Raw genomic sequence first — 6175 nt, forward strand, 5'->3', positions numbered from 1 at the left:
TTCTTTGTCTTCAAGGAATCTGCCCATATTTCCGCGCCGTATAAGAGGATCGAGTGAGCTGTCGCCATTAGCAGTCGCCACTTTCCTGGTCTCGGTCCCGTCGTGTTTGCCATCAGGCGGCTCAAGGATGTTATCCTCTCTGCCGCTTTTCGGGCTGTCTTCTGTATGTGAGGCCAGAAGGTCATCTTCGTATCGAGATTATTATTATTGTTATTATTATTATTATTATTATTATTATTATTAGAAAAAGAAGAAAAAGAAGTCGGAGAGGAAGAAGATTTATGATTATAAATTGTTATTGATTTTCTTGTGTTCGTCTTCGCAGTATGTGTCCATTAGGGTGGTCGTTAATTTTTTTTTTTTCGAAGCCACTTTCGGGCCGGGTGAATTTGTACTCTATACCCCTCAAAACTCGTGCGCAAATAGGTTTTAATTTTTTAAAATTGATTTAACACGTGCCTCAAAGCACCTCAAGTTTCCCATGTATTTTAAATGGGAAAAACATGTAAAAACGGTTTTCCCTCTAAAACCCAATCAAAATCTTGAAAATTCAATTTAAAAAACATATTTTCTTGTGTATTTTGAGACGCTGAATCGAATGGTGCAGTTAGTTTTTGCCTAAATTGCGTCAAAAAAAAATTATAAGCCAAAAACTTCGAAAAAATCGAAAAATAAGCTAAAAACGGCAATCGACTGGCTTGTAAACGTCATTACCGATCAATTTCGTTTTTAAAAATACATATTTTCTCATGTATTTTGAGACGCTGAATCGAATAGTGCAATTAGTTTTTGCCTAAATTGCGTCAAAAAAAAATTAAAAGCCAAAAACTTCGAAAAAATCGAAAAATAAGCAAAAATCGGCGATGAACTGACTTCTAAACTTTGTCACCAATCGATTTCGTTTTCACAGGTGGGTATTTTAATGTATTTTGACTTGCTGAATCGAATGGTTCGATTAGTTTTTGTCTAAATTATGATTAAATGAAGTAGAGAGTGAAAATCGACGAAAAAAACATGAAAAATCAATGCAAAGTTAAAAACAAATTCAACAGGGAATGAGATAAAAAAAAGGGTTGTAAAGTTTGAAGCTCATTTCTTTTTTATTTTTGTACGATAAATCATATATTGAAAAATAATTCTCTTTTTATCCATAAATTATAATTTCCCCTTCTAGAATTAATCAAATATATGAACGATTCAACTAACATGTCTAATTAACGAATTATGTATACGGTTGCATCAACGTCTCCTTATTGGTATTTGGAAATAAACTTTGGTAATCTTTTATCACTGGTAATAGATATTGTGATTGATTATAATCTTTTGTTAAAAGGTTGTTAAACTCCGTGACTAATTTGATTTCTCGTTCTGCCGTATCATTCACGACCCTAAGGTTTTTAACAACTTCTAATCCATGAATGTAGCTTCTGTCTTTTGCCCATTGAGATGGATGTTTCGTTAAAAAAGAGATGTCAATTTTGAAGCGCTTGAAAAATTCATACGTGTCATGGCAAATAAAATCACTGATACTTGAATTGATTATTTGAGTCACATTTTTGTCCGTTGCCAAAATTCGTTTTTGATAAACAAAAGCACTACTAGTTGACTTCAAAGCTTCACACATCTTTAACTTTTCTTCTGTCGAAATGGTAGAGTCAAAAAATGCTAGTGCTGATAGTTCCGGTACTAAATACCATAAATGATTCTGAAATTTTGTTATTGCACAACTGGATACACTTTTATCAATACTTTTGTATTCATACAAGGACTTCAAAAACTTCAAATCTTGACTTGGTGCCTGAGCAGCGTTCTGTGTACTAAACCAGCCTTGAACGTAGACTCTTGTTATGAAGATACAAACATCCCTACATTTCTTTCGAAGTTCTGAATCTAATAAATATTGTTTCCGGAAAATGAACATTTTTAAACAATAAATTGCTTTTGCCATAAACCTGGCATGGTGAATAGCACCAGGTGGATGGAAAGTATTACCTTGAGGCAACGTACCTCCAAGGAATATAACTACTAATTCTAAAAATTCTTTGTAGTCACTTCTGACTACGTCTGTTTTTAGCTAGTCTAAGCAAAAGCTTAAAATAGGCTCTATCAAATTTCGAAGAGATATTTTTACAAAATTATCCCTGATACCTGGTTCATACTTATCTTGATCAACGGATGGCCAAATGTCTTGGAATTGTCTAAATAAAGGCACATCGGGGCCAGTAGACTTACCGAATTTCAATTCGAAAATACATTTGAGTACAAGCTCGTACATATGGTGTCTACAGATTAAATAGAGAAGATCCTTGCCGATTAAGCCCTCTAAGATCACACAAGCACCATTAGTGCGACCAGTATTGCTAGCTGTAGAATCGCAGCAGAGAGCTTCAATATTATTATGTAAGGACCAATCAGTTAATGTTTCATATACTGCTTTCGCTTGATGTGCTCCTGTACTTGAAGAGATTTCGGGAACACCCAAGAGTTGTTCTATTTCGCCGCAGGTGATGATAATAGCAAGTATGTCTACAGTTTCTCTTCGTAAATATCCTGGAAGCAATTTCCCATCCCAATGGATGGTGCTTGGTAAATTAGAAAAAAGAAACGGAGCAAGCTTCTTAATCGCCTCATATCGTTCTTTGCGCAATTGTTTACGAGCCTCGGCAATGGATGTATTGTTTATTACTAAATTTCTCGTGTCAACGCCAAATGCTTCTGCAGCTGCCATCAATATATGCATTGCATTTCTCTTGCTAATTTTACATTTATCTAATGCAGTTGCAAGTTTTGCAGTGACTACTAGTTCAGTAGCTCGTTTTTTTACAGGAGGTGTTGATTGAAATTGTGGAGATTCAGATTCTGGTCCAATTATCTCATTTAATAGTTCTGGAAAAAAATATGAAATGATATCATATTGATGAAAGAAAATTACACTGGGATCAAATATTTTTGTCAATAGACTATTAATAGAATGCAAACCTTTAGAGACTGATTTGAAAGACTCGTACTTGTTCAATATTGTTAAAATACCTTCTGCTCTGTCATTGTCAACGTTGGCCAAAGTTTCGTTCTCCTCAACATTGGAATTTCCACACTCTACTTCCATTGCCGATGATTCATTATTCTCTAAATTGCTACCAGATGATTCATTTTCTGATCGTTCTAAAACTGATTTATATTTATATTTAATAAGTAACTATAATCTAGGTTTAAATAATCAAACTGAATATATATATTTTACTCTCAAATAATTATTTCGTATTAAAAAATAACTTCAAATATTCTGAGTCATTTTGAAAAGTTAAATAATGATCAATTTATATTATAGTACTAATGAATCGTTTATAATTTTCAAAAACTAAGCTCACCCCTTTGATCCCTTAAAAATTGCTTGTCAAATTCATCTTCCATTAAGTCAAGTGCATCTGCATGAGCAATATCAAATAATTTGCTTATACTCTGTTTATATTCTTGTTCTCTGTTCTGCTGTGTTATTGAGCTGCGAGAAGGATTCTTTTGTATTTTTCTCCACTTATCATACTCATTTTCTAATTTTAAAACACATTTTTTTTCCTCTTGTGTTGGTATTCTTGCTTTCTTCCAAATAATACAACATTCTTCAATAGCCAATTTAGCAGATTCGCGTAGAGTCTTTGATACTCTTCGGAGATTGTAAAATAACACAGCCAGCATTTGTTGTATAGATGGCAGATTATATGTTGCCACTATTTGATTTGTGCAATAACCAATGTGTTTGATCTTTTCACGTAAATAATAAGACATAATTGAAGATATTCAAATAGCCATATATTTTAAAGATGAAGAATTAAAAATAGCATTTAAAATTTTATAATCGACCGTGGATTGAAGACTCAACGATTCATTCTCTTTACTTTCGTCTAACTAGTTAACCAGGATTTCTAAAATAAAACATAGAATTGACAGACTGTTTATGAAATATCTTTGCAATTTAAGAATTCAGTTTCTTTAATTTATGCATTATATTTATTCTCTAGTTAAATCAGATTGCTGAAAACTTCTTTGTATTTTTTGATCATACTGTAAATCCTGTAAAAAGTATAGAAATAATTATTAGTGGAAATAAATAATAATTTACAGAAATTGTGTTCATTAAGGTGTCTTTGTACCAGAATATTAAATTTTTCAATTATCTTTATTATTTTACATGCTTGGAGTTGTGAATACATATTTTGTGTGAAAAAAAATGTCACTAAGCCCTTTACTTTTATTAATTTTTATAATATTTTATAAGAGCATTCAGCTACTTTTTTAATTATTTTTCAATGCGAGTTCACAATGGTCATGATTTGATATAAAAATTATATTACTGAGTCTCATTTTCTTTGTTAAGTATTGGAGTATGATTTTAAATAAGTATAAAGACACCGAAATATCTTCTAATATTATTTTATTTAATAAACAACCTGTCAAGCTAACGACTGAAAATATATTGATAGGAAGAGAGAAAATAAAAGCTTCGCCTTTGCGCAATGTTGTTCATGTACTTTAGAACAAGATAACTGAATAATAAAGAACAAATTGATTTTATTTATTAATAACAATAATATTTAATTCACACTGAAAATTGCGTACAACTTGTAAATTAAATATTAGAAAATATTTCTCACCCCAAAATTTTTAAATGATTCAAAAAATCATTTAAAAATCTATTTCCCACACATTAAAAAAAATCGTGAAACACTTTTGTCTTATAAACTTATACACACAAAAATTATGGAATACATACCTGAATGACGAATATTCTCTATTAGATTGGTATAGGGCATCATTTTTTTTGTAAAAATAAAACTCGTAGATAAAATCCATACATGTTGTTTTTTCAAGGATGCTTCATAAAAACCAGTCTATATTTGCAATAAAGGAGATATAGATATAGATAGATTGTATATATCGATTTTTTTCAAATAATATCAGTCTCCTCAATTTAATTGCCAATTAAAATGTTAAAGAAGCTATTATCACTTTTTGCTAGATTGCTAACAATATTCTATGTAAATAAATGTTTTCATGTTGTATCTTGTTATCAATAACACTGTGTAACTCTATTTTTTGTTTGAAAACACAAACCACATCACATTTTAATTTTAGTTTAGCTTCTCTTGTTTACGTTATGAAGTCATTATAACCTATAAGGCAGCTCTTGGAGATTGACAACTGAATAAGACTTTTATTAAGTAACTGATAAACTAATTATGGCATCCGTAGTTCTCCTTAGGAACTAACGTATCTGTAATAAAATTGTAACTAAATCAGGTACTCGAAAATAAGAAACTATTGTATTCTACAATTAGAAATATAAATACAACGTCTTACGGTTGACAGCATGATATCCAATGCAGTTTTTACTAAGTGGCGGTGGGTCTCCAATGCAGTCAGTTCGCGCATGCGCTTCCGGTAATATGCTACAATACCCACATTTAAAATGGCTTTACTTTTCATTATTCAGGAAATAAATTAAACAGATACGATAATCTTATAATTACAGTAACGTGGTTGTCTGTACTATTCATAAAAATTATTGTATTATTTAAATTGTTTTAGCCGTTTTTGAATGAATTAATATGACCTAAAAGTATTTGATACATCAGTTTTTTTGACTTATTGAAAAAATTTCATATTTTTAGTTGATCTCAAACATTACAAGTACATATGTCGGTCAATTGCATTGATTTTTCATGTTTTTTTTCGACGATTTTCACTCTCTACTTCATTTAATCATTATTTAGACAAAAACTAATCGAACCATTCGATTCAGCAAGTCAAAATACATTGAAATACCCTCCTGTGAAAACGAAATCGATTGGTGACGAAGTTTAGAAGTCAGTTCATCGCCGATTTTTGCTTATTTTTCGATTTTTTCGACGTTTTTGGCTTTTAATTTTTTTTTTGACGCAATTTAGGCAAAAACTAATTGCACTATTCGATTCAGCGTCTCAAAATACATGAGAAAATATGTATTTTTAAAAACGAAATTGATCGGTAATGACGTTTACAAGCCAGTCGATTGCCGTTTTTAGCTTATTTTTCGATTTTTTCGAAGTTTTTGGCTTATAATTTTTTTTGACGCAATTTAGGCAAAAACTAACTGCACCATTCGATTCAGCGTCTCAAAATACACAAGAAAATATGTTTT

Source organism: Phymastichus coffea, unplaced genomic scaffold (assembly GCF_024137745.1).
Source record: "Phymastichus coffea isolate CEN01 unplaced genomic scaffold, Cenicafe_Pcof_1.1 PCOF00021, whole genome shotgun sequence".
Taxonomy (NCBI): domain Eukaryota; kingdom Metazoa; phylum Arthropoda; class Insecta; order Hymenoptera; family Eulophidae; genus Phymastichus; species Phymastichus coffea.